Source organism: Melopsittacus undulatus, chromosome 16 (genome assembly GCF_012275295.1).
Source record: "Melopsittacus undulatus isolate bMelUnd1 chromosome 16, bMelUnd1.mat.Z, whole genome shotgun sequence".
NCBI classification, from domain to species: Eukaryota; Metazoa; Chordata; class Aves; order Psittaciformes; family Psittaculidae; genus Melopsittacus; species Melopsittacus undulatus.
The window spans coordinates 2,730,208-2,742,490 of record NC_047542.1 but is presented as its reverse complement, the minus strand read 5'-3'; positions in this window follow the sequence as shown (position 1 = coordinate 2,742,490).

Below are 12,283 nucleotides of genomic sequence, written 5' to 3'. Positions count from 1 at the left end.
GTGCTGGAGCTGCTCCAAAGCTGCAGCTTTCGGAGCCCCCGGCACCGGGTGCTGCCAGGTTTCAGAAGCACATGCATATGCATTTGCACTCCTCTTGTACCTTTCTCTGCCTTTCCATGAGATTATGCTCCTCTTGGCATGCTTTCTGACCTGCTGACATGGGAGGGATTAGAGGAAAGCAGTGGGAAGATCAACACAAATTAAAAGCAAATTAAAAATGCACAAAGGACCGAAGCACATCATTGAAAATCCATTATCTGATTTATAGTTTTGTGACCCGTTGTTGTTTGCTGTATGATAGAACTGATCACAAAGTCTGTTAGCTTCTTTGGTCAGCTTGGACAGGCTCAGACAACCACAGAAAATCTCTTACTGAAAGCTGAATAAATTCCACATGACCTATAACTCATGTATAATCCCAGGGTGGTTCTTACACTTGTCCTGCAGTGGAGGGAAGGCTGTCACAGGGAAGTGTCAGTTAGCTCCTTGAGCCCATGGTGGGTGGCAAAGAAGGAGGAGAGAAAAGCTTTGAACCTGTCCTTGTACAGGATCTTTGTAGACACCAAGTTTTAGGCAGTGGTGCTAACAGCAGTATTCCTGGCAAACTCCAGACGTTCTTTAACTGCTCAAACACCCTCCTGTTGCATTCTGTCCAAGGACAATACAGATAAGGCAAACCCAAGAGGAATGCCCAGCACCATCCCTGCATCTCCTGCCCATCAACACCACCTGCCTGAACCTGAAAAGCCCATTGCCATGACGGTGAAGTTATTCTCTCTGTGATTGATTTGCTGTGCTGGAGTGGGGAAGGGATGGTGGGGTTTAGTTACAAGAATGATTTATTCTGGTTTATGGTACCCGCTGGCCTGCAAACCTCCTTCCTGTGCTGGGGTTTAGTTCTGTTTGACTAATGTGCTAAGGATACCTGCTTTTTCTGGCGAGGGCATGTCATCACTCGTGTACAAAATGCAGTGATGCTGTTTGCGGACAAGTCACAAATGCAAAAGGCATGTTGACTGCAAGGTCTCCAGCACTGGGAGCAAAGAGCCAGGGGAGTTCTGGGGTGCCAGCCCCTAGGGACACTTGTACGTGATGAGATTTCATGTAAGGTGAAGGCATCACCCAGAATCACTCAGAGAGGGGCAGGGACTTAAAAAAAGAGGAGAAAAAGCCCTAATATTGGAGAAATCCACAGCAGCTGAGCAGGATTTGGGATCTGGGATGAGCTGGGACCATCACAGCTGCTGGGGAGGTTCCCAAATCTCTGGGACAGCTTCTGTAACCTGCAGCTGACTCAACAGTGCTGAGTTAATGGTTGGATTTGCTGATTCTAAAAGTCTTTTCCAACCTAAAGGATTCTATGATGTGGGGAATGTGAACACCTATGTACAGCTAAAAACTCATCAGAGCACCTCTGTTTTGTTCACATACTTCCTTGGTATGTGTCAGAAGTTGATGGGTGTTATTTTCCTTTTAGTTCCACTTTAGCCCTTGATTAATAGTGCTGAAAACCCCCCTCACACTGTGCTTGCAGGGAAGTTTGTGAAGTGACAGTTTTCCCAACACGTCTGGGGAGCTTCACAAAACATTGTAGAGGAGAAACGTGTGTGTGTGACTTTGCAAGCAGACATGGTGTGCACGTCCCCTTTGTGAGGCCAGGCAGACACGCACCCATGCGCAACACAGCCTCTTGTCCTGGCAGCAGCTTGGAGGCAGGGCCCAGACACTGTGCACTCACTTGGTTTATATGGGAATATCACAAGACATTCCCTGACCATTATAATGCAGTTAGTAGTGATAATGTTGTCTTAGTGCAATGTCTTATCACTGTTTTAACAACCTGACATGCGAGTCACCTCATATTATCACTTCAATGAATACATTAAGCACTAAAGGCTTTTGAGAGCTGGATGCATCAGCAATGAGGGGGCAAACTTACACTGCTGCAGTCTGAGGAAGGATTTTATCTTGTTTTGTTTAGAAACTGAGCAAAAAGCAGCCAGGGTTTGGGGCTGGCAAAATTGAATGCAGACAGAGAGTCATGGTGCTTGTGCAGGTGAAGCAGAACAGCACCAGTTAATGTAAGGGGCACAGTCGGAGTGGTTCCTGGAGCACCTGGCATGTTGAGGGATCAGATTCAGAGAAGACTGCAGGACCGGAATCCTTTCCTTGAGCAGAGGTGATGGATGAGAATTTTTACACAGGGTGTCAGGAATGAGGATTCATTCCTTCTCACATAGCAAATATTAGGAGACACCTGCCAAAATTATCTGTCAGTAGGTTTAACACAGCAGAAGGAAGTAGTATCCATAATTAAGTTGTGGCAGTCTGTGCCACCAGGTATCACAGATGCTAACGGGATAAATGGATTCAAAAAGGGATGAGGTAAATTCATAGAGTCATTAATGAATACTTAGTTCTCAAATCCAGGTGGAAGTCCTTAAACAGTTGGAAACTGGGGGAATGTGCCAGGGATGGAGCATCTGTGGAAAGAGTCAGAGTAGTTCTGATGGCTCTAGAATGAGACATCTTGGAGAGCAGCATGGGCCAGTCTGTATTTCCAGGAACAAACCCATTCTGATGGTATCGCTGATGGAGAAGAAAGCCAGAGGAGACTAAAACAGGTTCCAAGAAACCTTAACATGGGGGAGCTCAGATGTGCTTGGCTGCCACTGCACTGTGAACTCAATGGTTAACAAGAAGAAAAATGGTGTTTCCGCTGCTCCACAACCTGCGGCCGTCACATAAATTGGAACAGACAGAATTACCATTGGTACAAATTAAAAACAAATAAAAAGGGTACACAGAACTGATTCGCAGAGTTCAAACTCCATTACCAGCTGATTTACTGTGCAGTGACCTGTGATTGTTTGCACTGAGGAAGTACTGCGCGCGGATCCTATCGGCCTCGTGGCTACGGCTCACACCAGTCAATAAGCTATTTAATTTAATGGGAAACGGTATTGATGGACTTGGAATGCAGCTCAAAAAAAAGGGAGGGAGAAGAAAGATGCAGCTGCAAAGAGCAGATAAAGTCTTCAACTTGGGGGTTCACTCTTGGGGTGTTCTCTCTTTTGTTATCTCATTAATTAAAGTCTGGAGAAGTCTCAGCTGGATTTGGGAGTGTCAAAGGCTTGCAGGAGAGGTGCTGAAGGCATGATTGCTATGGGGACAGGGACAAGGGGAAGAGATAATGGGGAGTACAATGTAGTACGCTGACCTTTGCGAGCAGACAATCCATGAAGAAACAAAGTTGTTCAAAAGGAGAATCTGTCAAACCAGTCAAAGGAGAGGAAGTTGCTGCTTGGGAGCCAAATGCCTTCAACAGACACTAGCTTTTTTAGTGCCTCTTATGTGGCTTCTTGATCCGAGGGCTCTGGTGGGAGGGCCATGGTCACTTGTGCACTTTGCATTTTTAGCACAGTGTTCTCAAAAGACACGGTTTCCAGCATTTTCAGTGGGAAAACCTAGTGGGACTCTTGAGATCTGGCCATTGCTTTGGGGAAGAGCTCCAGGACAAGGTATCAGCAGGGACACTGGGTATCATGGTCCTAGGCTCCATTCCTTGCTTTTCCGGATTGCATCTGGTTGCTCTCACATTTCACTCCTGAAATAAGAATAACTCTGCTTATGTGGCCTGCTGGCAGGACTGAGCAACCTGCAGCTGCAGGGTGTCCCAAGGAAAGGCTGCAATAATAAGGATTATTATTATTACTATTATTACTATTATTGTTATTATTCATAGAGTTCTTTAGAGTTGCTTTTCCTGAGCAGACACATCTCCTTGTTCCAACAGCTACTGTAATTTCTGTCTGTGAATGTAGGTGCACACATGCATGTTTGATCATGAATTAGTCCTGTGGACCAAGGTGGTTGCTTTGTGTGGGTGCAGGAGCTCAGCAGGAGGAGCCCATCCTGGGGAGCAGGATGTGATTGAGCCTGTGCAATCCTGGAGGACACAACCTATCAACCTGGTGACTCCCCTGCTGCAATTTCTATGGCAACACTCTGAGTTTCCAAGAGAAAAGTTGGATTTGCAGTGTCACTTTGCACATTCACACAGGCCCAGGCATGAGCTGTGAGGGTTTCCAATGAGGTGGTAAGGCAGGATCAGTCTGGTGCTGCTTTTGAGAAGGAGAATGTGACCATGGGTTGGGTTAGGAGAAGCTGCAGCTCAGGGAATACCTGCAGGGCTTGCTTTGGCTGCTCCCTGTCTCCAAGTCTCCAGTATCTCTCAAGGCACTGAGATGGTCTGAAATTGGTTATTGAATAGATCCAAAGAGAGCAAAGTTTTCAGAAAGGGGAAGGTTACCAGAAAGAAATCAGAATGCTTGATCAAGCTGTGATTTCATCTTCAAATTGGCCGAGGAGCCTTTCAAATGGACAGCCCTCTTTTAGACTCTTACATCTCCCTAAACACAACAGCATGATTCAATTTCCAACTTCATTAAAGTTCACCGCCCCTTTGGAAATTAATTCACAGCTAACAAAGTGCTATGTCGATGCATAAACTTCACTTGATTGCTTCAAGGTTTCTGTAGTTAGTAGCCTGTAAAGAAAACACACATTTAAGGAAATTAGAGTAGCAAGATAAATGAGGTGGAACCATCAAGAAGAGCAGAAGCTGGAGATAATCCATGTTTTAAAGTATTGCAGTGGCTTTGCAGTGTTTGGAGGAGCAGTATTATGTGTTTGTATGCTTTGGGCCTCACAGCTTTCCTCTGCACTGGAACGTGAGCAACCTGAGTGGAAGAGCCACACACTAGACATAATCTTCTATCAGAGTAAACCACGCGGCTATAGATGTGCTAATCCAAACTAATCCTGCTTTCTCTGGAATCACTCTTCAGTCCATAGCAAGGCTCTCCAGTACCTCTCACCCATTGCCACATGGATGTCACACCCCAACAGGACAAACAGCAGCAAAACCCAAGTCAGGTGGGTGCATCCTCCACCTCATTCTGTGGACCAGGGGATGTTTTCCTTGGCTTTGACTAACACAGCCCTGTCCTGCTGTCTTTAGTGTGATGAGGAGGGTGTGCAGGCCACAAGGAAGATGCTTTATAAAACAATTCCATCAACAGTCTGGACCATATTGAGCATTTCCTCAAAGCGAACAAACAATTTGCAGGTTGGACATGGCATGAATGCTAATCCCTGGAGATGGGAATTGGAGAGGGCTCTTCCCACATGGCTTCTCTGCTACTGTGCTCATTTGCTGGTGTTCATACGTCTTCTCTTTGCGAAACAAAAAGAAGAGGGAGGAGGAGGACTGGAGGCTGCATAACTTCAACTCAGGGGAAGGTAATGAATGAGGGAGTTGTGCAGTTTGCTGTAAATAGCCTTCTTACTCTTGGAGAAGTTAGGTGTGCAGAAAGGCAGGTGTTGTGGTGCAGGGTGCCTGTGCCATGTTGCACACTCAGAAAGGTGCTGGTAGAAAAGGTGGAGGCCTCTTGATCCTCCTTCTCTAGTAGATACATTCTGGAGGACCATCAGAATCTACACTTTCATGAGCCCAGGGTTTCTTACTCTGTATGGTGGCTAAGATTCCTTATGTGGGAAGCATTATTTTAAGCAAAAAAGGCAGATTGGGAATGCAGGCACAGAAAAGCATGTCAAATGAGAAAAACTTTGATCAAAATTCAAATCCAAGTCAGCCTCTAGCTATCTGCTGAACAGCATGCATCCTCCTGGATGGTTTTTTTTTCCCCCTTTTTTAAGAACAGGAAGATGAAGCAAGCCCTTGGTATGAGGGATGTCAATATACACACTGCATCTTAATTTCAGCTTAATCTCATTTTCTTTGGCCTCAGTGATTTGCTTCTCCAGGTTTGGTGGACCCTCAAGAAATGTTTTATCCTCTCCTTTCAGGTGATGTGGTGTTAAGAGGACTTTCCACCTTGTGGCCTCATTATGGAAGAATTCATTTCTGAGAGGGCTGCCTGGGCTGCTTTTATGCTGCTTCCCTTTTCTCAGCTCTCAAACCAGGCCCCTTGCAAGGCCTTCTTTATAAAGAGCTAAAGTCACCCTTTAAGAGCTACTCCCTCTGGTGTTGTTTAATCCCAGGCATCCGCACTGCTGCTGCCAGAAGCTCAGCAGCTCCTGATGTCCCACTGCAGGTAAGCTGGGAATGGCTGCATCCACAGCACACTTCTGGAATAAACCCACAGTGGAAATAACTCCAGAAGCTGCCTTGAATGTGTTGAGAAAAAGCAGTTTAACACAGACCATACATTTCAAATGTAATCACCTTGATCTGGGAGATAAGCTTGTGTCTTCCATTTTGACATTAAGTTACATTATGCTGTGACAATTATTCTATTTCAATGAAGGGGGAAGAAGAATGTTTAAAATATGCTAAAAAATCAGCCTGTTCTGACACCATCTACAGTTCTGCGATATGTTAGAAACATATTGGTGTATAATCACAAGTGTGGCTGAATATATTTCATAAAAGCATGAAACCTAGCAAACTTTGTAAGACAGAGCAGTAAATATGTCCTCAGTACCACTCCTTATAATAGCAACAGCCTGTCTCTGGAAGAGCAACAGGAGCTGTGCTCATCTTTATATTTCTTTCATTGCAAGAACAAGAGAGTGTCCAGGGAGATTCTCAGACAGCAGATATAAAACAAGCAAGAAGAGATCATTTGTCACTGGCACAGGGTGCCCAGAGAAGCTGTGGCTGCCCCATCCCTGGCAGTGTTCAAGGTGGATGGGGCTAGGAGCAAGCTGCTCTAATGGAAGGTGTCCCTGTCTGTGGCAGAGATTGGATCTGGAGGAGCTTTAAGGTCTCCTCCAACCTAAACCACTCTGGGATTCAATGATAAAGAGCTGCTGTGCTGAGCCAGGTTATTGTATTACAGACCCCAAAGCAGGAATTAGGCTGTATTTGAGTTTTGAGCTATTCCTTCAGCTGTGCAATACAGGAAGCAGGGAGGGGCTGTGGCTGGGCTGCCTTGTGATGCGTGGCCCACCTGCAAGCTGGCACTGGACCATACTTGATATAGAGAGTACCCAGGGCTGTAACAGGGCACAGAGACTGTGTGGTGTAAGCTCTGCAAGCCCATTTGCTAAAAACATGCCTTAAAATGACGTGTTGCAATTAATTTTAACTAAGCTTATGAGAATAGGCTTCAACATCCATTTCAGACAGCCTGTCTCCAAAAAAAGTCCTTGCTGGCAAACTTGCTTATTTGAGACAAATGAAAAAAGGATGAAAGATGGATAGAATTAGAAGTCGCCCTTTTCTTTCTTTGAGAAAGAGAAGGGCTGTGTGTTGGCAGTGATTTGGATTCTTCAACTTTAGTGAACTCTTAGAAATAGAATAAAAGGGAAACTTTTCCTGTCCTCAAAAAGCAGTAACTGATGAAATGTAAAGTTCTGCATAAAAAGATACTTTGTGCAGACTGGCAACAATTCCTGAAAAATTATCACAGATTTCACTTCTATTACACAGTTATTTTAGGAGGAAAATGAAAAGAAATAGGATTCGATGAAAAAGGAGAGATCTTGGCTCGATTTCTCTCTTCAAAAACTTAATACCCTGTCCTAGGATTGGTAACAGGATTGGATGTGATTGTCCTTGCCATTTAGTTGCTCCTGCAAGTGGGAAGTAAATGCTGCATCACAAACACAGAAACTCCCAAATCACTGTCATTTCTCTTCAAATACCCCTGGAAATACTGTTGTCTGTGCCAGCGTCATTCCCCAAAGGCAAATCCCTAGGATTTCCCAGAGAAGCTGCTGATTTGATTCCTCTTTTGCCCATTGGCAAATGAGAAATGGAGACTGTAAATGCTTTGTTCTAAGAACAGTGAATCAGTGTCAGATAGGAGTGAAGCCTCAGACCTGCCCTCATGCTGTAACTGCAGGTTGCACTCCCACGTATAATACTGTTGAGGGCATAATTGAATTTGGCTTTTCCCTTGAGATCCTCTGCAGCCATGGATGTGCAGGAGAGAGATTTGTCCCTTAAATAATCAGATTAAACAAGTCCTATGCTTCTTGGGAGCCCAAACGCTGCATGGGACAGAGAGGATTTATTCTACCCTTTGCAGAGTGTGGTCTGAGTTGTCACATACAATAGAGGGATGTATGCGGGGGGCTTGTTTTTCTCTTTAACACTGGGTATTCAACATTGTTGATAGCAAGATAGCACACTCCATCTGAAAGGGAACAGGCTGCTGCCTGATACAGTCTGGATATCAGCAAAGCCTTGTCATGTCTTCAGATTAGGCCAGGTAGCCATTCAGAATACCTGATTTTTGTCTTTATTGCCAGTGGGGAATGGAAGAGTGCAGGTAGATGTGTGTGTATGCACCTGGTGGGGTTTGCTTTTATCTTCTGCCCTCCCTCTTGTGATTTCTACAGCGTGTAGAACAGGCTCTCTTCATGCTCAGGGATCTCATCCCCACTGCAGCATGCCCGTGCACAGCCCCAGCCCTTCAGCACTTGCTCAGCTTCAGGGCAGTAGATACCTTCCTAATGATGCCAAAGACGGAATTCACACGCTTTGAGGTAACGATGTGCTTAAGTAGAGTACTGGAGAGGGGCTGTGTGCAGGACACAGGGACCCCTGATGCCAGCATCGATGCTGGCTTTTCCTGCATGGCTCTAAAATGGCTGCAATCGCAACAGAAACAAGCTCCAGAGCAAGCTGCAGGAAGTGCAGTTAACTCCTTCCCAAAGCCTTGCTATTAAAGGCTCATCAGCACAGCTGATAGAGAAACATTAAGAAGCACAGAGTGTCCAGAGGCTGCTGCCAATGAGAAATGTTCTCTCTGAAGTTGAGGTTTGAACATCCTTTGCTGCTCTTACTAATATCAGAACTCGAGGAGCTTCCTCCCATCTCCAGGAAAGCATCCAGCAATGTACTGAGGCTGCAGACTCTCAGGCGAATCAATAGACTTTGGTTTTAGCAAAAATATGCTGTGATCAATATTTAAACAGGATCCAAATATACCTCTTTCTTTCCAGCTGCCTGCTGAACACGTAACGGGGAGGAGGGGAGGGCAGCTCTTCTCTGAGTGTTACTAGTGATGACCTCTAGTCTGAATGGGCCTTTGCACGCCAGGGGCTGCTCAGCAGCAGGATCTTGGCACCATGAGCCTGTTCTGCTGGAGGCTGGAACTGGGATCAGATTGATGCCTGGAAAATCCCTCTGTTGCAGGAGCATGGGAATCACGATGGGGCTCAGGGTAGTGGGAGGTAGCTCAGACTCAGCGGGCTGGTGGGGATCTGCTTCAGAGGTGAAGGCAGTGGAAAGGGTCTCCAGGAGGAACCTTCATTCCATCTGGAGGCCAGAAAATGCTGAGGGAAAGCTTCCTTTTCCCCAGAAGATCCTAGGAGTGAGCATGTGCTTGACTGGAACAGCAGCCTCAGACCCAGCTGTGGGTTGTTTTATTCTGCCTGTGGGTACCAGCCAAGATGGTCACCAAATATGTCACTTATTCCAATGTGTGATTTCTCCCTTTTGCTAGCTAAGGTCAAGCATGAAAACAAACCAAAATACTCCCAAACAATGTGGGATCGTTTTTTATTTACTTCTTTTTCTGCCACCTGCTTCTGGCCAGTTCAGCTTGTTTTGAACTTGGTGGGCTATTGCTGCACTTCTCAGCTACCTTAAATCAGTTTCTCTGATTGTACCTTGGACAACTGAACAGAAACCTTAGGCTGGCAATTTCTTCTTGCTGACTTTGGTCATTTTTATCATGTTTCAGGTCTTTCTTTCTAAGGGGAAGTTCTGGCTGAATTGCTTTCAAAGCAATATTCATCCTTAACTTCATCATAAAGCATTAAGGAGAATTTAGGTAATCAAATCCAAATCCTCATCTCCTAAGAGATACGTACAATCTATATTGTGTAATTACTTCTCTTTTCAGAGGGGCTGTCATCATTTGATTAGCTCAGATTAAGGCTGATCCTGTGATGCCAGTGGGTGAAGATGTCCTGCTCTGCACCATCCATCTTCAGGCACCCAACCAGTGTGAGGATCAGGAAGGAAGGAGCACTTCGCCAAAAGATACAACCATGTGTAACTGGATAATACAATAGGGATGGGGGAAAAAAGGGGTGAATATAAAGGGGAAAGATCTTGCACTAAAGCCCAATAGCTTGTCAAAGAGCCTCCCAAGGGAAACAGAGGCAGTTCTGTCAATCTTGAGTAATTTAATATGGGACTGATCAAAGCAGCAGATGCTGAACAGAGTGAACAATAATGTGTTTGCTAAGAAAGAACTGGTGACCCGTAGGTATTTCCTCAAGAGGAAGGGATGGGGCTGCACAACATGCTCTGAACCCAGCTCTGCTTTGTGCACTGTCTTGGTCAAGTGCTGTGGGTCTGAACATTTGTCAGATAAGGACAGTAATACCTACAGCAAGGGTGGTGGTAATGAATGAATGTTTCATCTGAAGTGCTAAATCAATGCAGAGTTTTAGAACAGGTAAGATGGAAGTTTGATGTTAGCACTGTACCACAGGCTGATTCAACCTCATATCCCTTCTGCCTTATTAAGGCCAATTGGCAGCACTTCTAGGGCTTGAATTCTCAACCATTGGAGAAGTGGAGTAAATGTGGCTAAATACTGGAATAAAACTTCATTGCATTATAACTTTGGAACAAGAAGAAAAGCATTCATTTGATTTTAGACACTGATGCAGATGGTTATTTTTCATTATAATAATAATACAAATAATTCCCTTCCTCTACCCCACTTCTTTTATTTAGATTGAAAAGAAGCAGATTGGTCAAATTAAATCAGGATAGCCTGAACATTTCATTACTATTTATTAAGATTTGAGGGCAAGAGACATTTAGAACAAAAGCTTGATTATGGGTTTAAACCTTCTTGCATAAAACCTGACCTTTTCCCATGGTGCTGCTCTCCAGTAGCTTCTGAGCTCCTGACAGAGATCTGCAGCTGCAACAGCAAAAGCTGGGTTTGGAGAGGAGGAATCCAGGCTGGGCCTTAACACACCAATGGGAACACACTGCTGCAGCTTGCGAAGGACTTGTAGAGGTTTCCTTGAGTTTTATGGCTGGTGAAGGGGAAGACAATGGAGAAAACAGGCAGGAAGAGGAATAAGTAGGCATGGGAATAATTTCTTGTGTCTGTCAGACAGTTGTGTGAGATTTTTAATAGCTTCTTTTAATAAATGATAGTGTGGAAGCTGCTCAGACAGGCTGCAGACCTGGTACCATGCTGGGGAGAGCCACAAATGTGGCTTCTTGGTGTGACCACATTGTTGTCTTCATTATTATTATCATGAGTAAGTAATGATAGTAAATAACAGCAAGATGAGTGGAATGCAAATTATGATCGTAGAATGGTTTGGGTCTTCATTAGAAAGAGTGATTAGTGCTGTGTCATCTGCATTTCTCCATGGTACAAGCAAAGTGAAACTCGACTTTAAAGTGCATATAGGTTGTTTATCTTGAACTTGTTCAGGCCTTTGTTTTATCTCTCCAGGTTACCAGAGAATGGGGCAAGGAGGAGAGTTTGCCAGGCTATGGGCATCTTAATGTCTTTGAATGCTGAATATAATGTTCTTATGCAGAAAATACTGAGGGATGAACTGGGAGAGGAAGTGATCAAATTCCTGCATCTCTGTGCAAGTGAGAGGGATTCTTTGTGCCCATTTTCATTTCCAGGGCTTTTTGCCTGGCACAGCATCCTTGCTAACCCTCCTCTGCGTCTATTTCTCCTGCAGATGGTAATGCCACAGGAGCCTTTCCCTCTATTTTAAGAACCAGAAATGTGACTAGCCAATATGATACCATGAAAGGAGCCCTCGCAGGTTATTCCTGACACTTCCTTCCCTTTCCTCACCCTGACTGCAATGTTCAATGTGGTTTGTATAACACAGTTGATTTTATTTCTCTTTCACTTGGCCATCCTTGAGCTTCCAGTGCCTCTATTTTTTCCTTTCCTCTATCAAAAAAGAAAACACAATCTCAAAGGGGAAAGAAGATGGGTGGATAAACCCACTGCAGCGTGGTAGTTATCTCCTGCATGGATGTTGTCCTGAGACACCTACAGTTGTCTGTTTGACAATTGTAGCTGAGCTTTTCAGAGCGCCAGGGGGGATGGTTTTTCCCTCTCCAGTTCCACACTTAAATCCCTTCTTACTTTGGTTGTGCCCACATGCAGTTGTACACCTGAATAGGTATGATACTTGTATTGAATCAATACTATGATTTATGCATAAAAGCCCAGGAACCCTGCAAAACAATTGTGCAAGCAATTTTTCATGAACCAGACTTAAAGCACTTGCCAACAGG